We start from the raw sequence: 26,128 nt of genomic DNA, 5'->3' as shown, positions 1-26,128 counted from the left end.
CAAATTGTGACAGTGTTGTGCGTGTGTGTGTTATGCCTTTTCCCCTTCTGTCTTCATCCTTTTAGTCCCATAATTCCTCTTCCTCAGTGCAGGGTTGCCAACCGGAACCGCTTTCTGGTTAACATCCCTGCCTTTCCCTCCTCCTATTTATCTATCTATATATCTATTGTATTAGGTTTTGGACAGCACAGAGGACAATAGAAAATAATGATAGATGTCACATTACGACACAGGAAGAGGGAAGAATTGGTTGGAGAACAAATTCGGCTAAATGACAGCGTATTTAAAATCAAGCACAGATGTAATTGCAAGCATATGTGATGTGAAGGAAGATAACCGATGATTATAAGCGGTAGCAATAGATCGTAGGAGGAAGCAAGCGAACTGGTGGGAGGACATCAGATGGGTAGAAGAGATTGGGTAATTTTCAGGGATAAGGTGGACGAACCTTTCAAATGACACGTTTAATTTGAGGGATATGGGAGAAGCCGATGTCCTTAACTGAAATTAGTCAGGCTTATTTACTAGAGGGAGATGATTAGCGAGATAACATAGAGCACGAGCCCTCAAATGGGACTCCAAGAGAAGCTTGTGCCATTCAGGAGAATTGCAAGTTTAGAAGGGCTGTTGGAATGCATTCGCTATCACTACACGCAACAATTGTGACGCTTTAGAAATGCAACAGCTTCAAAATACGCTTCAAAACATTTCCACACACTTTTCAACAAATCCGTATCCGCCGTATGATGATTGAGCATCCACGTAGGTGAACTGTGAAGTGACGAAATAGTTTTAGAATATCTTGCCGATTGGTTGCACATAACCATGAATTATTTTAAAGGGACTTTAGCTTAAGCCTGCGATAAATCTACCAAACAACGTTCACTGTTGCCATGCATCGAAAAAACCACAAATCATAAATCGGCATGTTTCGGCAATACCGAATATAGAACACAACATTCCAGCTGAGACAGAAACACGAGAAAAAAGTTGGTTAACACTGTGATCTACACTTTTAATATGTGCAGAGTATAATATAAGAATCTATATAGTGTATAGATGCAAATCAAACAAGAAATGTGGACGTTCACAACCTTTGTTAGCACAGCGCAGCTCAGTAGTCTAGCGTTCGTGGGCGCCAAACTGAACGTCGTCAGCTTCGTCTTCCATCTTCTTTGTCTCCTTGGTTGGCACTTGCCGCTGGGGCATCAAAGCCCAATTCTCTGTCGCACAATACCCCCGGGGTGAAAAGGCGCCATCCTGGCGTCATAAGGGCACGAGATGATAGAGGGTTCGTTGTAGGGTTTCAGGCGGTCGAAGTGGACAATTTCACGGCCGCGGCGTCGATGATCATGCGAAGGCGTGAGGGGCTCGACGAGATAATTAACTGGAGATATCTGCTGAACTACGCGATGGGGGCCCTGATATTTATTCAGCAGTTTTGAACACTGGGGACGAAGACGAAGTTGTTCTGTATCAGAACGCTGCCTTCACGTCTGTGCAGTTTTTTGGTAATTTGTGCTATAATCAGGGAGGCGCCGCTCCCTTTTTGCCACGGCGATGCAAGTGGAGGCTGCTGTGCCTCTATTGGAACCCGGTGGGTCGGCAGCAGACGCCCAGAGGAAGCGCCTGCACCGCCAGAGTGACTCGAGCAGCCAGGGCACTCTTGTGTACTCGGTGCCAAGTGAAGACTCCTCGTCCGCGGCCGACGACGGTTTCATACCGGTTGTTGGCAAGAAGGCCAAGCGCAGACTGCGTATAGACAAGCCGAATCGTCCTCATCGAGCCCGTCAACGGTGTCCTCATCAAGAACGCCAACGATCATCACTGCGCGAAGTTCCTCAGCGCATGCAGCCTTGTTTGTGCCGTTTAACTCAACGAACAACTTGAACCTACTGAACAGGCAAGCCATCTCTATTTATCCGGAGAGCCTTGTACCGGGAGGCATAAAAGATGTCAGAATCAACCCGTTCAAAAACGTCATTGCCATTGATGTGGTGGAGCGAAGTTCACTAGAGAATTTCACCGCAATCACAAAACTCGGCAACATCATGTACGCCCCCTTATTCTCCAGGACAGCGGCACTACGGCTGGCGTAATCTACAACGTCGATATCGCCATCTGTGATGCAGATTTACCCATGTTGATCAAGCCGGCAACCGAAGGCATTTCCATCATTCAAGTTCAGCGGTTAGGCAGATCTCCATGCATCAAGCTGGCCTTCAAGGGTGACTGCATACCATCGTACGTGAAGGTTGGGCACTTTCGTCATCCAGTTCGACCTTTTGTGCCTAAGCCACTTCAATGCAGAAACTGCATGAGGATCGGCCACGTGAGCGGCGTCTGCATCAACTCCATCGTCTGCACGCGATGCTCCGAGTCACACAGCGGTGATGTTTGCCGCGCGACTACCTTGAAGTGCGCCAACTGCCACGGCCCTCAGGACTCTTCCTCGAAAGACTGCCCCCGTCTAAAGACCGAGCGGGCGGTACTGAAGCAAATGGTGCGAGACCATTCTACGCACAAACAAGCTGCCGCAAAGGTGCGACGACGTCGTTCGCGCCGCCGAAGGTCGTCAAAGAAAGCAGTCACATTTGAAAATAATGCCCCAAAGCCAACTGCAGCCTGTCTGCCTCCACCAAAAACCGTACCAAATCAAGGGAGCCCGGTGCTTGGTGAGGCTGGACCTGCTGCCTCAGATTCAACTTGGCCACCACTGCCCTGGACCGCCTCGATCCTCGCCCATTAACAGAGCAAAAGATCCTCGGTCCGTGGCCACAGCAGTCGACTGCCCTCAAGGCATACAAGGCACTCTTTACCTACATGAGAGCGACTGGATGGAGTGACAAATTGCGACAGCGTTGTGCGTGTGTGTGTTTATGCCTTTTTCCCCTTCTCTCTTCCTCCTTTTAGCCCCCTAATCCCTCTTCCTCAGTGCAGAGTAGCCAACCGGAACCCCATTCTGGTTAACAACCCTGTCTTTCCCTCCTCCTCTTTATCTATCTATCTATCTGTGTACACTGGACCGAGCTCGAGTCGGGCACAAAAAGCGAAACCACGGATTCAGGAAGGGAAGTCGGCAGCAGACACATATAGGAGTGGCGCGGGTTTTCTGGCGGTGCTGGCGAAGTTTCTCAACGTGCTGACGGCACCGGCGAGGCGGTGTTGGCGGTGTGGCAAAGTGTGGCAAAGCTGACGAAGTTTAGTTTGGCGCTCACGAACGCTTCACTATTGAGCTGCGCTGTGCTTACAAAGATTGTGGCCGTCCACATTTCCTGTTTGATTTGCGTCTTTACACTTGGTGGAGGGGCGGGGCAGAGGATGGTGAGTGAGTGGCAATGTAGGGGTGGCCCGCGGCTGAGGGAAGACGATGCCAGGCGTTACATCAGCAGGAACAACCGGTTGAGGTTGTGGCCGTGCGTCAGCTTCAGCATATGTCAGCGGAGCAGTGACCAGATGGGTTGGATTAGCGGGTGACAGGACCTCTACAGCCTTCTCCTGGATGACACGCAGAATGGAAGGCGACAGCGATGGCTTTAGGGCAGGTGGGCAGGTAAACAACGATGACTGGCGGGCGACCTCTTCCCGCACAAACTGCTTGATATGCTGAGGAAGGATCGACTGATAGTGTGCAGGACCACCTACAGCCAAGCTCGAAAGAGAGTCGTCCGGACAAATGGTACGGTGGGTGACAAGACGCTGTTTTCGGAGCTCGTCATAGCTCTTACATAAAGAAACGACGTCGGAGACGGTTTGAAGATTTTTGGACACTAGCAGCTGAAATGCGTCATCCTCATTCCTATTAAGAATGTGCTTGATTTTGTCAGCGTCGCTCATGGATGCATTCAGTCGCGTTCATAAATCGACGACATCCTCGATATAGCTTGTGAAATTCTCGCCACTCTGCTGGCCCGACAGCGCAACCGTTGTTCGGCACGAAGTTTTCGGACAGCGGGGCGGCCGACTACATCATCGGTCTGGCTGGTTTTGAGGGCCACCCAGGTAGAAAAACCGGCTTCGTGGCTGGGAAACCACCGGTTGGCGACGTAGGTCAGATAAATTATGACGTTCGTGGGATTAACAACATCATCCTCTTTGTTGTAGGCGTTCACGCGTGCGTAGGAGGCGAGCCCGTCTTCTACGTCGTTATCGTCCGTGCCGCTGAAGATCACAAGGTCGCACCTACGCACGGGACCGTAGCAGATGATGGCGGCGGGAAGAGGCGTAGGTCCTCAGGTCCGTAGGTCCGTAAAGTCCGTAAGGTCTGTAGCTGCAGAGTGGGAACAAGCGGCAATTACACCAAGCGAAAAGACGCAAATCAAACAGGAAATGTGTACGGCTGCAATTTTTGTTAGCACAGCGCAGCTCAGTAGGTAGGTAGGAAGGCCTCAAACAATGCTGGCACATACCCACTGCGGGGGAGTGGCCAAGACGCAGGTGGTTAATTGCTGGATACAGGAAAGTTTCGAAGAGAAAAGGATTGGTAATAGCATGTAAGCTGATAGATTTTAAGACGCAAGGACGGGGGTCTGTTCGTGAGCGCCTAACTGAACTTCGTCAGCTTCGTCTTCCGTCTGCTTTGTCAACTTGGTCGGCACTGGCGGCTGTGGCATCAAAGCCCAATTGTTTGTCTTAAATATGTGTGTGTGGTATATAATCATAAACAGTTACAACTATATAAATTATATAATATTTAAGTCGGAATATCTCCATTCCCACTTTTTAGGAAGAGCATGCCGATGTCGGCGACGAAGAAAATACGTCTGGTGATCATTCGATCACAATTGCAGAGCGACCTATGAACGACCTGATCTACAGTTCCGGCTATGCCTCAACTAAGCGTTTGCGCTTCGTATTCATAATATGATAAGCGACGTGTGAATACTTGCTTCATAATAAAGAAGTCCTCGCCCTTGATGTCAATTTGATGGTCATTGCACGTGACAGCGAGAGATCTGCTGTGTAAGAGAATTGTCATTTAGCCAACCTGTTCCCCTCGTCATACCATCTTTCGCGGATTACTTTCAGAACAAGGCTTGTGCCAAGATCTGGCAGCAAATTAAATTCATCGGGTTGAAAACTGTTCAGCTTTTCTTGTTAACCAGCACTGCTCTCTTCACGGACGTTACCCACCAAACCAGCTTGTTCTTTCGGCGCCAAACGTAAGGCACAGACTTAGCAATCTTGCTGAAGTCTGTAGCTGTGACTTTATAAGACCAAATCCGAGTTGATTAGCAAATATGCAGGCACGATGTACTCTGTGTGCGCTGCGTAAATGCAATTGTTTTCAACATTCTTTCCTTTATGATGCAGCTGTTATATTCCCGGAATGTATGAGTTGCAGTGCTCTTCATTTTCCCTAATCCTACAGCTCTCCCTCTCGATGATAGCCTCTTGAGTTTGTTACTTAGTCACCACAATTTACATCAGGAGTGCATTTGGAGGTGGCGGTAGTGGTACTTATTACTAGTAGCAAGTGGCAATAAGAAAAATGGACGTCACCATCACTGATAGCAGACAGACACTAAGTTTATTAACGCTGCAGGTCAAGTAGGACGGATGTAGACGAGCTTTCTCGCGTCGGAGACCCAGTCTGTCCGTTACACGAGGCGAGCTTGAAGGTCCAGAACCATGCGTCGCAGCACGATCTCCCACTGGTCCTCGGTAGCAATTATAAAGTGGAATGCAGGAACGTCGGCTACTGCGTAGGACTAGAACTTGGGCATAACAGCGCTTAGAAAAAAAAATTGGCAGTGGCTTAGCTCGGCTATGCCAGGATATACGTAGCGAAAGCTAAGGCATAGCATGGTTAGCCTTGGTTAATCTTGATTGCAAGTCCAGGTTAGTCTTGTTGTCTAGCTATGTTGTCGGTGCGTTAAAGACGCCACAACTGTAGTTGCAGCACACGCGAGCTCTCCTTTTCAATCCTCCGAACATGTTGTCAGGCATGCGACACAGCTGGTGACGCGAGCGGAGGTGAGCGGAACGACGAAGAACGCGGTGTGACGTCATACCCAATGGTGGCGGCGGCAAGCCGCGCGGTGTGCCATCATACCAGATGGCGCGGCGAGCGCACAATGCACAGTAGCCGTGGACACCCCAACCGTGCCGTAAACGAACAGATAAAGGGGCAGGGGAAAAAGAAGGCACGGTTCGGGTGTCCATCGAGATATGTGATTCGCGCGTTGTGACACCATGTGCCTCCTCAGAGTGCGGCCACGGGAAAATCGCAAGTTCACGGCCGGTAAAGTTTTCGCTTCAAAAAATGAATGCTAATTATCTCAGCTAACTCAGGATACCAATCAAAATCTATTGGCGTTTATTATGTGTATTGGCGTTGGCGTTGACAACGTCGTAGACGCCGGTTATTTTGAGGAAAGGAAGAGCGCATGACTGGCTTCCTGGGTCAGTGGACCACCCGCCGTAGTGACCCAGTGGTTAGCGCGCTCGGCTACTGATTCGGACTTACCGGGTTCGAACCAGACCGCGGCGGCCACGTCTGGATGCTGGCGAAACTCAAGGGCGCTCGTGAGCTGTGAGATGTCAGTGCAAGTTAATGATCCCCAGGTGGACGAAATTACTCGGGAGCCTTCCTCTGTGGCACCTCTTCCTTTCCTCTCAGTCTCTGGTTTATCCCTTCCTTTACGGCGCGGTTCAGTTGTCCACCGAGATGTGAGACAGATACTGCGCAATTTTCTTTCCTAAAAAAACAGTTTCCACCACCAACCTGCCATCTCTTTCTCACCACATCCACGTACCTGAAAACGCGACTGAGGCCTCCATTGAAATAATGAATGAAAATTGGTCTTCGGGGAAAGGAAATGGCGCAGTATCTTCCTCACATCTCGGCGGACACCTAAACCCCGCCGTAAGAGAAGGGATAATGCAGTAACTGAGAAGTACTAACTAGTAATTGGTTTCATTAAAACAATAATAAAAAGGAAATAAAATAATTTTGCTAACCCGGCATCTGGTACTGAAGCAGAGATGAAATGAAAGAGGCGCCGTAGTGGAGGGCTCCGGAATAATTTCGACCACCTGGGCTTCTTTAATGTACAATGACAACGCACAACACACGGGAGCCTTTGCGTTTAGGCTACTACTGGACGTCTCCGGCGCTTTTGACAACGTTCACCGCGCACCAATTCTCGCGGTGCTTGAGGGGGCTGGTGTGAGCGGGCGCACCATGCGCGTACGAGTAGGGGGTAAGCTCTCCAAGCCTCGCCCGGTGGACATGGGCGTGAAGCAGGGCTGTGTCCTATCACCATTTCTGTTTAATGTGGCCATGTCGGTGGTGCCGGCCTCCCTCCCCACGAGCGGCCGACACCATGTGTACATGTCCATAAATGCAAACGACATAGCTTTGTGTTGCCGGGGACCACCGGGCGAGGCGTTCCACGTGCGGGGGTGCCTTCAGGGAGCCCTCACCGCAATCGATGCCAGCTTGCGCTGCCTTGATCTGTCGCTGAGCGCGGACAAATCGGTGGCCATGGCCTTCGTTTCGCGCTCGCTCGCGCACCTTGCGCCACTGTCACTGGACGGGACTCCAATTCCTTGGCGTAAATCGGTGCGGTACCTTGGCCTGGACATCGACTGGCGCCTTTCCTTCCGCCCCGCGGCGACCGAGGCCTGTCTGCAGATGAAGAGTATCACCGCCGCCGTGCACAAGCTCACCGCTCGAGGCCAGGGCATCTCCCAGCAAGCCGCGCTGCGTCTATACAATGCCGCAGCTTTGGGGGCGGTGCTCTATGCGCTGCCGCTCGTCACGGTGCGCAAGCCGTGCTGGACGAAGCTCGAGCTTCAGCACCGCAAGTCCCTGCGCGTGTGCCTAGGCCTGCCCAAAAACTCGCAGTGCGCCGCAACGTTGGCCGAGGCAAGAGCGTGGCCCCTTGAGCTCCAAGCAGCGCGCAGGGCACTGAATCACATCGACCGGCTTCACCGCGCACCGGACGGCGGCTCGCAGCTGCAGCGTATGCGCTCGCTCTCGCGCTCACGAATAGGCGCGGCGCTGCTCGAGTATGAGCAATTGACCCAAGGCCCACCCCCCTACGGCTCCTGCGCGCCCTGGCCTGCTGCCTCGGAGGTACAGCGAGAGATCGTCGGCATCGCGGGAAAGCGGAGCACACCCCTCTGTGCTGTGCAGCAGCTGGCCAGAGCCGTCAAACACGAGGAGCTCGAGGACCACCTCCTCGTGTACACCGACGGCTCAGTGGCCCGCGACAGCTGCTCCCTTGCTGCGGCGGCCACCATCCCCGCCCTGCGACTGCACAGCCAGCAACACGCAGCCTTCCTGGGCTCCTCCACCACGGCGGAGTTGATGGGGATCCGGCTCGGGCTGGACCTGCTGCTCACCCTCGGCCCTCCGCCGCCAAGGAGTGCTCTGCTGTGCGACTCCCGCACCGCCCTCAGCCGCCTGCAATCTAACGGCCGCGGTACCCCACTACTGCGGGAAATTCGCTCCCGCATCGAGTGCCTCGCGCAGAGAGGTTGTGCCGCGCGTGCACAGTGGGTGCCCGGTCACTGCGGCATCGCCGGCAACGAAGAAACTGACGACCTCGCGACCGCTGCACACCAGCTACCTGCCAGCGATCTGCCCCTTAAGCAGCTTGTGTCGCAGAAAATCCGTCGTCGGCATCGTTGACCGCGAGCAAAAAATTGACGAAAAGTTTTCAGAGAAGCAAGCTGGGAGGCAGCTGGGCCACCTAGGTCACGTGACCTTGTGGCGTCATCACAACCTCCCCACCCAATTGCGAGCGAACTGCGCACCGTGGCAGGCGGCAGTCAAATTCAGGATTGGTCGCGACTGGCTACTCGAGAAGAACGGCCTGGGTCGCACAAGCCCCATCGGTGGCAGCAGTGGCGCATCGCCTAATCTCTGCACCAATACGCCACTACGCCAGGAGAGGAGTGAGGACTCCCAGTAATCTATGAACGTTCAGTAGAGAATGACCAAGTTTGCATATATGAACAATAACCCCTTAAGCTATCGCGACATACTCATAAAGCGAACCTTAAGTGTCCCATCCAATTGTTACAGAGGGCACTCTTTTTTTAAAGGATCCCCAGGGACACACGCGAAGCTCGTATGAATAGCATGGACTGGATGAATTTTCCTGGCATACGCTTCTAATCGAGCCGGAGTCTTTTTTTTTCTATGTTAAGCATTAGCTTTTTTACTTCTGTGACGGCTCGAGCAATTCTGTCATTCCGCTTGTACGTAATCGGCGTTTTATGCGTTATTCGCCGCTCATTACTGCGTGTCGAGCTCATATCGTCCAAAGTGTGGGAAGAGCTGCTTTGTGTATTTAAAATGACACATTAGAAGTACATGCACCCGAGCAAGCTCTGAAAATGATAGTTGATGCTGTTTCATTTAACTGCTTATCCATTAAAACACTATATTTTGAATGGGTGTAATGTATAATAAAGCGCCCATTCTGAAGGTGTCGCTTGTTGCTAAATGCCCTTTTGAAGTGGCGCAGCGGTGTTGGCTGCAGACACTGCAATCCCCGTAAAGTGTGTATGGTAGTTCATGTGTGGCATAAAAATCGAGGTCACCGCGTCTACAGTAATAATTCGTGTCTGAAGCTCGTTCCTTTAAGAACCGAAATTGTGCAATATTTTTTGTTTTTGATTGCATTTACATCCTCGCGTTTGCGAATTTTGTTTTGTGGTCGAAGTAACTTCATTTTTCCCTTCTCTTCCCTGCGTGCTCTAAGCCCTTTTCAGCCACCGCGTGTCCCTGTTTTCGCTGTAAAAGCACCTCTTCTTCTATTTCCATTCGCTATTTTTAATCTCTCTTTAAATAATAGATTACTCTGTGGTCACGGGCAGCAGAGGACGGCCAACCCATACGGAACATGCAGTGAAAAGGCCAGGAAAAATTTGCAGTGCCCCTGGTGGGCACGCGAGAACTTTTTACTGCCGACCACGTACACCTCTTCAGACGCGGCCAGGCGACTTTCTGCACGTGGCAGCGATTGTGGCTCAGCTTGAGCCAGTGGGCAGGCCTGTGCACTTTCCTTTTCATTTTTCCTGGCAACAACAGAACAGAACAGGCAACCACCGTGTGCTCACTAGCCTTCAACGAAGAATGTAATTTCTTCTGAAGAAATGAAAGCCGCTGTAGCTGTGTGGTGTCCATAGTAGAGAGGGCAGAAGTCTATAGTAGAGAGCGGGCTCCCAGACGAAGACAAGTCCTCTTGTCGAAACATTGGCTAAGCCCCGTCAGGCTCCCCCCTTCTTGTTGACTTTGCTTGTGCTGTCGTTTCACGGTGGACACCTCAATCACGTCGAGAAGACAGGAGGGAGTGAAATAAGGAAGGTACAAAAAGTGCGCAATTGAGCGCTCCGAAATAATTTCGACCGCCTGGTGCTCTTTACCATCAGCTGACATTGTGCAGCAAAGGGGCATCTTTTGCAGTTCACCTCTGCGTAAACGCGGACGCCGCAGCCGAGACCACGCGCTATTCAGCTCAGCAAGCGAACGTATAGCCGCTAAGCAACAGCGCCGGGTGATTTTTTTACTTCTGTGCAATACGTTCGTATATGTGGTCTGCTCTCTTCTTTTAATTACTTCATATATTAACCAAATTTTCAGATTTCATTTGCCCCATAGCAGCCAATCTTTAAGAAATCTTCCAGTTCGTTACTTGCACTCAATGTGGAGGCCGTATGCAGTGAAGACAAATTGCTCCAACTAGAATGTCACTTCTTCTAGAATGTCAAGCTGGCGCAGGGATGCAGATGCAGCACTGGCAAGGAGGTCTCAAACAGGAAGAAAGCTCCGGCTCTAGCCATGTTACCGATGTTCCTGCAGGCCACGGACCAGAGCAAATTGGGCCAGGGCCCGAGTCAGCACTGCTGCCGTCACGGGATGGGGCCACCACCGCTGCTGTGATGGAGCACGTGAATGGAGGACGTCAGGGAGTTCCAGGGGTTCTCAGCGACGCACCGAGCCACGTGATCTTGATTGATTACGCTGAAGCCTGAAAACATGTTTTATTCTTTGGCCTTGACCCGCCGCGGTGGCTCAGTGGTTAGAGCGCTCGGCTACTGATCCCGAGTTCCCGGGTTCGAATCCGCCCGTGGCGGCTACGTCTTTATGGAGGAAAAACGCTAGGGCGCCCGTGTGCTGTGCGATGTCAGTGCACGTTAAAGATCCCCAGGTGGTCGAAATTAGTCGAGACCCTTCCACTGTGGCACCTATTCCTTTCCTCTCAGTCCTTGCTTTATCCCTTCTCTTACGGCGCGTTTCAGTTGTCCGCCGAGCAGTGAGACAGATGCTGCGCAATTTCCTTTCCTAAAAAAACCAATTTCGACCACCAACCTGTAATGTCTTTCTGACCACATCCACGTGCCTGAAAACCCGACTGAGGGCTTAGAAATTAATCCGTAGCCCTCCACTACGGCACCTCTTTCTTCCTTTCTTCTTTCACTCCCTCCTTTATCCCTTCTCTTACGGTGCGGTTCAGGTGTCCAACTATATACGAGACTGGTACTGCACCATTTTCCTTTCCCCAAAACCAATTATTATTATTATTCTTTGGTCTTGACTGCGGTGCATCTACACTCGACAAGGACTACTCAGCCGTAGGTCAATCCACGGCCGTCAATGCTCCTGCACCAACGACCGGAAGTGCACAGAGCAGCCCGCGTCGGTCATCACAGCGAACCAAGACAACGAATCGCATGAAGAAAGTGCCGCCGAACACTTCGATATCGGCAAGGGCGAGTCCGGATTGCAAATCCCCGGCAGTGAGCATCCGGACGTCGTTGCTGCGAGAGGCGTCCTGCCTCCGTTGGCTTTGCGTGGCCCAGTTCTGGTGAAAGACTGTCAGGCGCAAGAGCAGGAAGAGAAACGGCGCCAATCTTGCCGAAGAGCGCCAGGAACATCCATGCTCGGACACGAGGCAGGCGGGTGCTTCTGGTCTTGGAGGAAATGAAGTATTCAAGGACGCCGACGACGTGAAGCACGAGGCGTCTCCGGAAGAAGAGCGCGCTACGGAGATGGTCACGGGCACGTTCTCGATGGAGACGGAAAAGAATCACGCCATCAGCTCATCGTCTACACGAAACTGTAGTCCCTGGTTTGGAAGAAGCTTTTGTGAACGTATCCTATATTGCGACAAATGCCCCTGCAATAATTCCTACCTCTTTGATGGCATTTTATATTATCTCTTCTGGGCTGTATTTTCTGATTGCGTCTGCGTTAGTATACACCAACCACCGAAGCTCGAGTGGATATCAAATGCCCACCCTTATTTTTCACTTCGTTGCCAGGGTGGCCAGGTTTCTCTTCGTTGAACTCTTAAGATCTGGGTTAAACGTGCACAATGTCGAGAATTTTTTTATGATTTTCGCGGCCAGTATGCGCCTCCTCGTTCTAGCCAGGAAAGAAAATGATGTAAATAGCGCCCACAAAACACCATGGCCCTTATCATTTTTTCAGTTGTCAGATAACGCCTTATCAGGCACAATTTTCTTGAAAATAGATGCCCTAATTACGTTTCAAGGGGTCTCCGGTGTTTTGCATTTTGCCGTGTAGTGCAGAGACGGCCAGTTCTGCACTGACATGAACTCACGGGTAGACGGTGGGGAGTGCTCAGTCATCCCGCATTCATTTCCAGAACTGTGCTTTTGAGTAGCGGACTGAAAAGGGACAGGTGGTGGCGGTGCTGCATCCGGTTTGCATTGCTTAGAACCTTTCTTCTTAGTTTGTACAAGTTTAGGCAGAATATTGTCATCAGTGCTGCAAGTGTAAAAGTAATAAAACAGTTACGTGTGTCACAAATAGTGCGGTCTGTGTGAACGGGCGACATTAGAATATCCCATTTTAAGCTTAATCGAATCAAAGCGACAAATCCAATGTATACTGAACCAATGAACGATGCCATATATGTGCGGTATGTACAAGACGAGTGTGTGTCCTGCCTGTTTATGCATGCTGCTCACAGTTCTCAGTGCCGTATCAACGGCACAAACTAGAAAGACGCAGCATGATCTGTGCGGGTGAACGGCTGGCGATGTAAAGAAATGATTTTGTTGTTTTAGGCTTCATATAATGACGGTGGCAAAGCCAATATATTCCATACCGATGTAAGCAGCGAAATATATGCATTATGCAGAGTTTCCTTGTGCTCAACCACTCTATGCATGCTGTGAAGCTCTTTGATAGATTGAATTTTCTTGTCTGCATAAATTTTCTTTTTGAGGCCGACGCCAAGAAGCTGAAATCTTCATAATTCTATAACCGTCAGAGCTTCTCTATCTTACCGCCACTGAGCTTAAGTTCGAACATTATCTTCGAGCCCTTATAATCTTGGCTACGCTATATGCTGCAGAGAATGCCGATGATAAGCTATGTCAGAAACTGAACTCGTGTCTATTAGAAGGCGCTTCTCGGAGTCCGCAGAAAGCTATATATGTCCTCCTGATTCATTATCTGGCTAAGCACAAACGTGTGCATGCAGACTCCAGAGAACCAGAGGACTCCTGTGCATACACGCTTTCAGCGTCCTTTAAGAAGTCAGGACACTGATGCGCCATTCATTATCATGACTTCCCGGAAACTTCAGACGGAGGGAAGGAAGGTGCTCAAGGCCGCAGCTGGCGCCTTACTTTACTGCACACGTTCTAATGATACCACATATGAACCAGTGATAGGATCAATGATAGCGTTCACTGATAGGGTACAGTGATGCTCTCCAGCATCAGAGATTAAATAGAAGGGGGTACTCTCCACCGGACCCCTCGCTCACCAAGAACCAAGAAACAAAACAAGGCCAGCTAAACTAGCTTACATGTGCCACAGACGACATAGACTGACACTGCATTTTCGGTGGAGAGGTTGCCTTCCTTTACCACTTGGTATGGGAATGCCAAAAAAATCCGGCTCTAGACAGGGTAACAAATTGAACAACGTAAGAACCGCGGGATTCAAATACGGCTGGTGTGTGGGGTCAAGACGACAGCCGAACCTAGCGGATCCCTGGGCTAAGGTTCCGACCAGTCGCCGTAACTAAAATCCATAATAAGCATTTTCAATCACTGAGCGCCTACTCACTGACCTCGAGAGATAGGAGGTCGCGTTGTCCAGCTCCTAGTCAGCTGCGCAAAAACAGCTGGCGGGCTTGGCTTTGGAAGTCGCCGAGCGTCACCGAGTGCCGGCCACTTCACGAGATAAAGTGACAACCCAAGAATAGTCTATCATAATTAAGGATCACTTTTTGCTTCAAGTTGACCACGACCTCCTGACTTTTGTTTTCTCACTTCCAAAGCGTGAAATGTCGTCAGAAATGAAGCCTGAGCAGATATATAGGTCAGAGCCTTGTAATATCGGTTCTGGTACACTTGAACTCAATATTGCGATGCATATTGCATTGGCCAAGCATGACATACTAAATTAGGCAAGATCATAATTAATAATTATTAACAAGGCAACATTACCACTGGTCCTTAAGTGTAAAGAATTGGATTCCAAGAAGAGGCAAGCGTAGCAGGGGGCGGCACAAGGTTAGCTGGGCGGGTGAAATGAAAATGTTTGCGAGGATAGGGTGGCCACAGCTGGCAAAGGACACGGTTAATTGAAGAGACAAGGAAAAGGCTTTTGCCCTGCAGTGGGCGCAGTCAGGATGATGATGATGATCATGATGATGATGATGATGATGATGGCACACGAATCTGCATTAGTTGCTGTGCTATAAAAGTGACGACCGAAGGCAAAATGTCCGGCTGAACCGCGGTAAAATGATCAGCCTAGTGTGAAAGTGAACTGCAGTACAGCCATTTGTTACATGGGTTAAGCCAAAAGTGACCGCTTGTAAACTGAGTCCATCAATATAAATATTTGTCGCAGCTCAGTTAAAAGACACGAGCGTGAAACGCAGGTGAAGGATTGCAAAAAAAAAGAAGAATCAACTAAGCGCACCGCGATGGGTGAGTGTCTCGCTTGGTTTTCTCGTTCATTCGCCAAGTGTTCACCCATTACGTGTACCATGGCCGTATCTTGTTAGAGAATGCATTTCCACGGTCGGCCTTATTGGTGCATAGCATTGCAAGCACGCAGGTGTTTGTACTGTTAAGTGCTAGGCCATAAGCTGGCAATGCTGCAGACTGTACTTATTACAATCTATGTCAGTATTAAGTCGTTATGTGTCTTGTCAGTCGAGATCATGTTGGGCTTTTAATGAGCTTGCACAGTGTGAAGTTTAGCGCAGCAGGTTCCGGTATTCAACGATTTACGGTTCACGTTCCTTTCAATAACGAACCGGATATCGAGGTGGCGGTTGTGGTCTTTGATGCTGAGGGGAATATTTTGCTTAAAGCAGCTGAGCGGTCATGTCAGTAAGGCGTATAGACTTACAAGGCTTATGGCTGCGCAAAAAAATCTTTTGTGTCCACCTCTATATAGGCAATGAAAGCGCGTACCTATGATGATCGTAAAGATCAGTATTCGTAATAGGCGTAAACAAAAAAGCTTAGTCACATACGTCACTGTTATCGGAGTACTAAATACATCTTGGCGAAAGAGATCATTCGTGCTGCTTCCAGATGTAGGCTTTTATAACGCCTACCCCGCAGCAAATTTTCTTGTCGCGCGCTTTTACAGAGTAGCAAGCGATCTTGATATTTAGGAGCAGCAAGATCCTAGCTAGATTTTTCAGCAATATTTTGCATTGTTGCCACCATAAAGTTTCATGCAGTCTGAAATGTATTATAATTTACAATGAAAAAAATGTAAAGCTTGCTCAGGTCATGCGTTGCTGTGAAACGACTCAAGCGCACTAAAGCGGCTAAATTACCACTTGGTGAACTGTGCATATTGAAGTAGATGTACACTTGGTTTTCGCGGGGAATTTTTGCAAACTGTCTTCAATTCTTGGTAATGTTTCCCTTCCTTTCATTCAATATTCTTTAGCTGAGTCAAGTCAAACAACCCTGATAACTTCTGGTAAGCTCTCAATGCTGTTTTTGTGTGTCTGAGTACGACCAGGCAAGACTTGTAAGCTGCTAATTTCCGGTAGATAGTCCATAGCGTGTTCTATTGTCTACAAATGCGTGGCAGTGAATAGATTCTATCGCATCTCACAAAGCTTGCCACGACTGTCTTAAAATTCACAACAGTGTTCCCTATCAGTAAAGTAACATATCTCCAGTTTTAACCCTCGTTTTTAAACAAAAATTGCAATAAAGTGTAATACTAATGGGGATACAGGGGCGAATTTCCTAACTTTTCGATGAATTATTACCAATGCCTGAAGCTTTTACGCTCTGTATAAAAGTTGCGAGTAAAGGGAAACAATTACAAAGAACGTGCTGGCTTCATGTATGATATTACGTTTGCGGACCACACGAGAAGATCGCTAAAACGGCGCATGATACATTTAGATTCCTGCCACATATTCTTCTGCTCTTTGATTTCAGTCAACTCGAGTGCCATTCGCACACCGTCATCAGGTACATTATGCTCTCTTGACCGCACCAGCATGGAGCAATTTTGCCAACACTGGCAGCAGCATTTCTAGCAGATCAAAAAGTAGTCCACCTTGCGTTATTGTAAAAAAACTAAAAAAGTCCGCATTTCCTCGGTGTAAACAATAAAAAAGGATTGCTGTACAGTCAGCTGCCTCCTTCCATCCCCACCCCCTTCGCCGATCGCTCCTGACGTACCTTTTGTTGGGATATCCAAGTGGTGGGCATAATAGAATTGCTTGCCACATAACGACATAGCACAACTTGGAGAGCAATTACCGCAGCAGGTTCATGTGTAGCTGCAGATAATTTTCAGTGGAACAGCAAGCGAACGGTCAAGTTTCGGCAGCCAAATCGCTTGCGTTTATTCCTGAGAAACTTCCTTGCACAGCAATCATTGCGAAAATAACAGGAAGATAAAGATATGCCTGCCGTTGTGTTGCAAGTTTTCAAACATGTGCGGTGCGACGCATATAAAGGCACATCAGTCTGTTGAACTCTTATTTACCGCTAGCCAGCATGCCAAAAGTTCATTGTAACGTGTCCGATGCACACTGTGGAAAGGATATCTATATAGCTCCACAGTGAAACGGACAATTTAGTGCAAGGCTACTCTTCAAGATCGACGAAAGCCTAACTGTCATTAACTCAGTGCTTACGAGAGCGACAGAAACCGTACCCTCCTTGACCGTGCCGCGGTTAACGAATTTCTCCTGAGGATTTCTCTGCTTGTTGATTTCATCTATTCAGGGATAACTGCGATTCCCCATGATGCATAAATATTTCCGCTTCCAGCCGGAAGCCACCCTTTGGAGGACACAAGTTTGGAAGGTAATGAGTTACGCTTGAATGTGAAATGGTTGTTGCAATTACGTTAGAGTTCTCAGACGAATTTTCCCACTGCTTGTAGTATCTGAAGGGAAAACATAATAAGTATCTTTCGCCGAGTTGCTAGTGAATTCATCTGCCCAAGCACACCCATATGGCTACAAAAGCTGTACAGACATCAGCGAAATTTCGTAAAGACAAATTAATTCTTATTAGGAGCTCAAACCAAAGCTTCCTAGAGCCGCCGCGGTGGCTCAGAGGTTATGTCGCTCGGCTGATGACCCGAAAGACGCGGGTTCGATCCTGGTCGCGGTGGTCGAATTTCGATGGAGGCGAAATTCTAGAGGGTCGTGTACCATCCGATGTCAGTGCACGTTAAAAAACCGCAGTTGGTCGAAATTTCCGGAGCCCTTCACTACGGCGTCCCTCATAGCCAGAGACTCTTTGGGACGTTAAACCCCATAAACCAAACCAAAGCTTTGTAAATAACGTCAGGCCTCCGCACTCGCTCCTTGACGTCACGTACCTTGACCTAGCACTGTGGGTGAAGTACTTGCTACACTCGTTTGTGCCGCGCATAAAAGCAGGTTGACCATGCGAGGCGTCGGCGAATTCGCGACGTTTGCTCTATAGTGATCAGAGCACCTCAATTCGCGATGCAATAATTAATACTAGCAAGGGTGCAATGGTTGGCCGTCGACTCGAATGGCATTTGAACCGAATGCCGTCGAAAAATTTCGTGTAGCAGCGTAAATTCGGGAGTCGAGCCGAATGACATTCGGTTGGAAGACATTCGAAGCGCCCGTGTAGCACGGGTATTAAAGCCTTCTGGTACTTGTTGAATTTGAGAAAGTTAACAATTCATGAAAACATTGATAGCGAAAAATGAACCGTTTGCTGCTAGGTTGAAGTATATGTTCTAAAGCGTCAGCTGCGATCGATGGCCGTGGAGTATATTATATGCGAAGAAATTTACACGAAAAGAGCATGTCATAATTAAGGAGAATAGTAGTCAATATACCATCCTAGTCGAGATTAAGAAGAAGAAATGTGCTTGGGCAGGGCCTGTAATGCGAAGGAAATATAACCGCTGGTCTTTAAAGGTAACGGAGTGGATTCCAAGAGAAGGCAAGCGTAGCAGGGGCCGGCAGAAAATTAGGTGGGCCGATCAGATGAAGTTTGCAGGCATAGGGTGGGCGCAGCTGGCAAAGTACAGGGTTAATCGGAGAGACATGCGAAAGACCTTTGCCGTGCAGTGCGTGTAGTCAGGCCGAGGGTGATGATAGCCTGAGGGAGAGTGACACTATGTACTCTTACATGGCTTAAATGCATCAGAGGCCGGAAGATAGTCAGGTTAGTAGATTACTTAGAATTTCTGACAAGGCAGAGTGGCCGCAGGTCGCATACCACTAAAGTTGGCCGTCATTCGTACAGACCTTTGTTCTGCGGCGGTCGTAGCCGTGCCCGGGCACCCATCGGTGATACAAAGGGTACAAGCTTCCCCCTGCCTGGGGCTCGGCTTCTTTAGTGTGTAATGCTAGGAAAACGGGTCTTGGACCCCACCTTCAGTATAAAAGAAGAATACTTTCTGCATGGCGCTCATGGGCCTGAGATGCCCTTGCGCCGCAAAAGTTCACCGTCATCATCATATGAATGCAAACGGAGCTGCGTCTATTGCTTTCTCCTAATATCCGCTTCTGTACCGTCTCCTCTCGCGTTTCCAGCCTTGAGGACAGGTCCCGCTCAGGGCCAGTCGGTGGACGAGGATGCAGCGGTGGTCGCGGGTCTGCCAGCGCACGAACCGCCACCCGTGCCAGCCGTCGCAGGCGAAGAAAGCACGGCCGTTGACGACGACCAGTTCTACCCGTCGCCGGGGATTCCCGATTTGGTAACGACCTACACGGACGAGTTCACCGTGGCGCCACCCGATGCAGAAGAGACTGCCACCTCTGAGCAGCCACAGCCGACAGTGGAGGCCTCGAGGCCAACTCTTGGCGTTGCCAAGAACGATAGCCTTCCGGCAAGGTTGAACGTCACTACGGCGTGACTCATAGTGGCACGAAGGCAATATATTAGAAAAAAATGTGTATTTTTTGTATAATATGTTATTGTTAAATTTGCATTGTGACATTAAAGCGACGTCTAAAGGAAGAATCATTCTGCGGCACCTGAACATATGTTAGGGAGAAGTGCACACCTTGTGAGGTTCTTGTTTATTTGTGCAACAATTTGGGTTCAATCGTTCAACGGTCGACTTTTTGAGGAGAAAACTGTTAAAGGTTGTGGAATTGGCTTATAAGATAGGAATGATATGCATTCGTGTTTGACCAACTGTACTTGTCCCTCTCGCGGCGCCTCACGCCAATTACTCTCACCTACTGCGCATAAAAAGGTCATGGCAGACGGAAAAGCAGTGGCAGCCATTCATAGGCAGCGTGAAGTCGCAAGTGTCGACTGCCGACTGTAATCCTGGCGTCCTCCCTGTACACATATGTTTGCTCGCAGTAGTGTTACGAACTAACAAGAAACCCGACGTGAGGAATCGCACGCGTTTAGCGCACGTAATCAGTTTTTTGGTAGCGCGCTGCATAGTGTGAGAGTCGGAAGACGTGTTTACGTGTACACATCTGCGTTGCACGCCTTCAATCAAAGCATTTAATGGCTTCGGAAGCATGCATGGAGTGATGACGCTGCCACGCCCGTTACTATTCGCAGCTTATTTCATGCTTTGAGGGTGACTCCCGTATGCCCAGCTTGGATGCACATCAGTAACTAGTGTCCTCTGCTGGTAGAGGCAGTAACCAACACGTAACTGAGTGGAAGCATTCATACAAGTAATTTTCATGTAGCTAAAGACTCCGGCGAGATTCTGCGCGAACGCTGTGATTGTCTTGTCCCCATCTTCTGCGGCGCTGCAAAAGCTGACTTCTAAAATTCTCTCTGCGTACAGGCCACCTGCTTCCAAAGGCCGTAGGAAACCAATGGAATGTACCAAACTCTCGATATTCCCGCGGTGATTATGAGCGTTAAGCACCACAAAGAGCTTTGTGGCAGCCGTGCAAACTAGAGGCATTTTTCCACGTTTCCTGGGCATGTGTGCCGCCTCACTGCTAACCTGAAATTAAAATATTGAGCCTATGGCGCAGTTGTGGGGACTTGTCCTTCCACAGCTCAGCGACTCGTCACAATCTTCGCGGCACACATTGCCTTTGGCAAGCATGGGACGCGCTGCAACACACGTTAGCGATAACATCGCGGTTGAAAAATAGCCACTCTCCTACAACCCACACAGTGCGCCATGGAATGTGTAATCCAGCAACATATGTTGCCAGCGATTTGTGCTTCGCCGACATTACCCACCCCGTTGAGACATACTCGCGTCTCCAGGGATCTTTAATATGACGCAGTGCTGCAAAAGTTTTTGAACGAAGAAAATACTTTCTTTTGCTACTAATGTGGTTTTGGAAGCGGCTGAATTTTACGACATACCACCATAAACGCGCAGAAAACAGCAGCATGTTACAGACAATGCGTAGCGGGTGCACGCTTATCGGAATCGATATCGGAATTCCTTTTGTGCCGGGTCGCCGCTTCTACGAAGACAAGGTGCACACAGCAGAAGTAGAGGAGGAACTTATATAAGCTCCGCCTTTAGGGTATGACGCGATAGCCTCGTGGGTTAATTCCCATGTATGCAGAAAGTCATTCTCTACTTTACATTCATAGATCCCTGTAAGTCGTCACCCCCTCCTGGCTCAGTGGTGCAGCGGTTAAGTGACGCGCCATTGCCCTGCGTTGGCAAGCGCTCCCAGCGGTGGTCCTTCTGCGACCTAGATTGCTCTTCCCGAACGACCAATCACTAACCTCCACCTGCCACAATGGGCTGTTTGCTCACTACCCCGTGGGCAAGTTTTAATGACGCCGCAAGGTCACATGACCTAGATACGCGGCCCATCTGCCTCCAAGGATGCTCTCTGAGGACCACCTTGCCGAGCCATGCACATGATTTTTCGCTCACAGCGCCGACAATGCCGACTCAAGATTTTCTGCGAAATGTGGCCTTTAACGCTATCGCCTTAAAGACTAATAAAAACACATCTTCACGAAAATAATCTTTGGTTCACGAAACTGTGATAAGGGCGTCCAGAAATGTTTCCAGAACACAGTGCTGTTGTCTGAAAGGGGAAAAAATCATGTAATAAATAGTTGTCTCATAGTATCAGTTTATATTTAACGGAGGTTCATTTTTGGTTTTCAGATATGGGTAATTTAGCGGGGTGAACAGTTCGTGCTGGAATACTACGTTTCATTGTCCCTTTAAGTCTTCATCTTCCAAAAGCATCAGACAAAGGCGCTCTCGACAGAATGCGAATAACAGCAGTGTCGTTATCCAGCCTTGTCCACAAACCAGCACGCACCCGAAGCAACAATCAAATATTTTTGGCCCCCGACGTGAGGCACAGCTTTAACAGTGCACTTAAGAGGATTTTAAGGCGAAAGCCTTTAATGGCTTAAACTCGCGCGTCCGGTGTAACGCTATCTTCCACTAATAACGCCAATAGTAGCATCAGATAGAGGGGACACGCCAAGTTTGATGACTGTAGAATGATTAGATAATAATATAAACAATTATAAAACAGAAAACGATCAAATGCGTCGATATAGCCCGGACGTCGATATAGCGACGGGAGAGGGTGGCGTTACACCCGAAATCGTCATATTAACGGCGCGCGCTGCTGGCGCCACCTGCGTGCCAGCCCCAGAGAAGGAGGCCAGTGATGCAAACCGCAAAGGCCAACAACGTAGCCCCCCATTCTTGGCCAATCCCTCTTTGTGGGCATGTGCCATTCTATGAGGGTAACAACAACGTCGTCTAGATCGAAAGTGTGGCAAGGTAGAAGATGCCTTTGGGAGTGTCATCATCGTGAGGTAACTTTAAATATTTAAGCACTCTGCACCACCGACAATTTTCACATTTCTATAAAATTATCCAGAGATTTCTCCTATGCCTCAAGCTTGGCGCATGATGGCCTTAGTTGCCTATGCACCATAAAACCAAACACAACACTACTCTCTAGCTGTAGGCAGAATAATAAATATTAACATTCAGAACAGCTTAATCTACACAGATTCCCTTAACGTGACCAGGGCAATACATTCCAGATATGCAAGCGAACAGTTACTGAGAAAGATATTACACAACATAGAAAAAGCCAGAACACAGGGTGTCGGTGGCAAACGACGAGCCAATGCTTTCCAGACGAAGACTTCGGAAAAGGGCCACGGAGGACCATGCCCACTTGGTGAAAAGAAATCCTCGGTGAATCGACGGTGTGAAGAAATTCGGCTGGTTTCAATGGAGTTGACTTCCGACGTTAGCAGTCACGGCATGTTTTTCCGTAGACCCGCACCGATCGGGTAACCTGGGCCGACTTACTCCGAGATGGCCGGCGGAGGGTGCATCATGAGAGGCACTCAAACTCTGGCCGCAGCTGTGATGGTACGACAAGCAGGAACGCTTCTTTGTTGCTGGCAAAGTTGCGCTTGTAGAGAACACCAGATTGTAGAGTGAAGGTGTGGAGCCCACGACGAAAAGCACGCGGGATGCGAGCGTCGACGCCTTCGAGGTAATCGAGGAGCCGCGCGAACTCGGAGTCCGCCCGCTGAAGCTGCGCCATTTGGGTGGTACTAACAGCGCACTGGAAAGGAAAATGATCAGTCTCCTGTTGACGGTTAATTCGCAGGCGTGCCAATTGCCGCGCTTCCTTAGCAAGCTGAATGAAGATGTCTGGGCGATGTCAGCGTTAGAGTCGCAGTGGGGGTCAACGGGCAACATAGCATCCAACCGAGTGGTCACTTGCCTACCGATGACAAGCTGAGAGGGGGTCAGACGCGTTGTCTCCTGTAGGGCGGTGTTGTACGCAAACCTTACGTACGGCAGAATGGTGCCCCCAGTTCAATGCTTGACGTCAACATACATAGAAAGCATGTCGGCTAGTGTGCGGTTGAGTCGCTCTATACCAACCCGTTTGTGTGTGTGTGATAGGCCGTAGCACGTCGATGGCTGGTTTCCGTTAGAGTCATCACGGACTCGGTTAAGCGTGCAGCGAAAGCAGTTCCCTGGTCAATAACGACAACGACGGGGGCTCCATGACGTAGGACAATATTGTGAACGAAGAACTGCGCCACTTCAGCAGCAGTGCCTTTGAGAAAAGACGTGGTCTCAGCGTACTGTGTCAGATCGTCGGTGGCAACGACGATCCAACGCTTTCCAGATGAAGACTTCGGAAAAGGGCCATGGAGTCCCATGCCCACTTGGTGAAAGGGGACTTCTGTGGATCGAAAGGGTGAAGAAATTAGGGTAGATTCAACGGAGGAGACATCCGACAATGGCAGGCACGGCATGTTTTTACGTAGGCCCGCACAGATGGGAGTAACCTGTGCCAATAATACTTTTGTTTAATCCACACGAGTGTACGACTTACTCCGTGATGGCCGGCGGAGGGTCATCGTGACAGGCGCTCAAAATCTCTGGCCGCAACTGCGATGGTACGACAAGTAGGAACGCTTATTTATTGCTGGCGAAGTTGCGATTGTAGATAATACCAGATTCTAAAGTAAAGGTGTGGATCCCACGACGAAACACACATGGGATGCGAGCGTCGACGCCTTCGAGGTAATCGATGAGCGGCGTGAACTCCGAGTCCGTCCGCTGACGCTGCGCCGTATTGGTGGTACTAACAGCGCCCAGGAAAAGAAAATCATCAGCGGGTTCTTCGTGACCGATTGTGATAGGCGCGCACGACAAACAGTCCGCATCGTGATGCTTAGTTCCCGACTTGCAGACTACTGTTAAGTCGTATTCTTTCAAGCGTAAGCTCCATTTAGCCAAGCATTCTGAGGGGTCTTTGAGCCTCCCCAGCCAGCATAAGGAGGGACGGTCGCTTACCACACAAAAGGGTCGCCCATAGAGGTACGGTCGGAACTTGCTGATGGGCCATATCACTTTCTCTGTCGTAGAATAATTGGTCTCGGAGCGCGTAAGTGTTCGGCTGGCATAATTGATGACCCGTTCGGCACCATCTTGCCACTGGATCAATACCGCACCAAGGCCAACATTGCTGGCATCAGTGTGGATGTCCTTGGCAGCGTGCTCATCGAAATGGGCGAGTATCGGAGTACGCTGTAGACGGCTGCGAAGCTCGACAAATGCAGCCTCTTGGTCGCTTCCCCACACAAAGGGCTTGACGTCGCGAGTCAGTGGGTTTGACGGTTCTGGGATTCGCGAGAAAGTTTGAACAAAGCGCCGATTATACGAGCACAGACCCAAAAACCACCGAACGGCTTTCTTGTCAGTTGGGCGTGGAAAACCTGAGATGGCAGCGGTCTTGTCAGGACCCGGACGAACACGTTGTGCGCTGACAACGTGACCAAAAAAGTGAAGTTCCTCGAAGACAAAATTTCCCCCCAGGGCGGTGTCTGCAGCTTGCAGGTGTTGTTGAGTGGCGACACCATGGCTTCCCGAGCATCCCCAGGGACATCCCCGCAAGGGGATGAGGATGAACAGTGCATCACCACGGACCCGAGCACCCGCGCTTAGCCGTGCGTGGCATTGCCGTGTCCGGGTAAAAGGGGCTCCTGGTGGTTGAGCCGATGCCGAGCGTTTGAACCTTTAAGGCCCCTCTGCGGAGGGGTAACACACCACTTTGGCCCCAGCTTCCTGTAGACAGCACCTCCGGCTGACCCGACCGGGGGAAATCGGCAGTCGCCTTTTCCCTTCTTCCCCTTAATTTTTCACTTTCCTATCTTCCCTCTCAAAGCTTGCCTGTCTTCTCCTCTCTTATTTATTTTTTTGTTCTCCCTGGTGGAAAGGATTAAGTACCTACTACCCTGAGTTCTGCCATATTTGGTTATACTTGAGGTGCACAGCAGGCGTTAGCAGGACTTGCTTGCAAGTTCCTGTCCCGTCCCCTCGTTGGGCTCCATGGGCGGCTGACATCATGACCGAACATTAAACGCACTTTATGGCTCCACCTTCCTCACAAAATGATCGCATTCTGGAGAGTGCGTACCGAAGACATAACTGCCTACTGTTTCCAAAAACAAAATAACATTTCCCTATGTATCACGTTGTGCGTAGTGAAGATGCAGAGTAACCAGCCAGAAAAATGTCTCCATTCATTGTTTCCAAATCACTCACAGACGTGCTGGGCCTTGGCTTCAAGGTGACGAATTTAGCCAGTGGCGACCTCCTGCTCCCAATTTGAAAAAAAGCACATTACTCAAAACTCCCAACCTAAGTGTCCTTCGGAGACATCCGTGTAACCGTAACTACCCAGCGATCACCAAACTGAGTAAAAGGGGTGATATCTGAGCATTATTTCCTGAACCTTTCTGAAGAAGAGATTTTGGAGGGTCTGAAAGACCAGGACGCCACCGAATTCCATCGTATCAAAATCCGAAAAGACGACAAGGAAATACCAACAAAATACATAGTCCTGACCTTTGCCTCCAGCCAACTTCCCTAAACCATAGAAGTAGGATATCTTAAAAAAAATATAAGTCTCTACATCCCAAATCCCAGACGCTGCTTCAAATGTCAAAGATTTCGCTATGGCTCACAGACCTGTCCTGGCCGCCAAAAATGCTCCAAATGTTCGTCAAACAATCATGAATCTGTAGACTGCAATGTCTCACCACTGTGAGCGAACTGGGAAGGAGATCACCCCGCGTACTCGAGGTCGTGTCCGACCTGGAAGAGAGAGAAGGAAAAATAACAATAAAGACAAAGGAAAACATAACTTACGAAGTAGCACGAAAAATACTC

This window comes from Amblyomma americanum, chromosome 11, assembly GCF_052857255.1.
Source record: "Amblyomma americanum isolate KBUSLIRL-KWMA chromosome 11, ASM5285725v1, whole genome shotgun sequence".
Classification (NCBI taxonomy): Eukaryota; Metazoa; Arthropoda; class Arachnida; order Ixodida; family Ixodidae; genus Amblyomma; species Amblyomma americanum.
The sequence above is the reverse complement of the archived record's forward strand: the minus strand, read 5'-3'. Positions refer to the sequence as shown.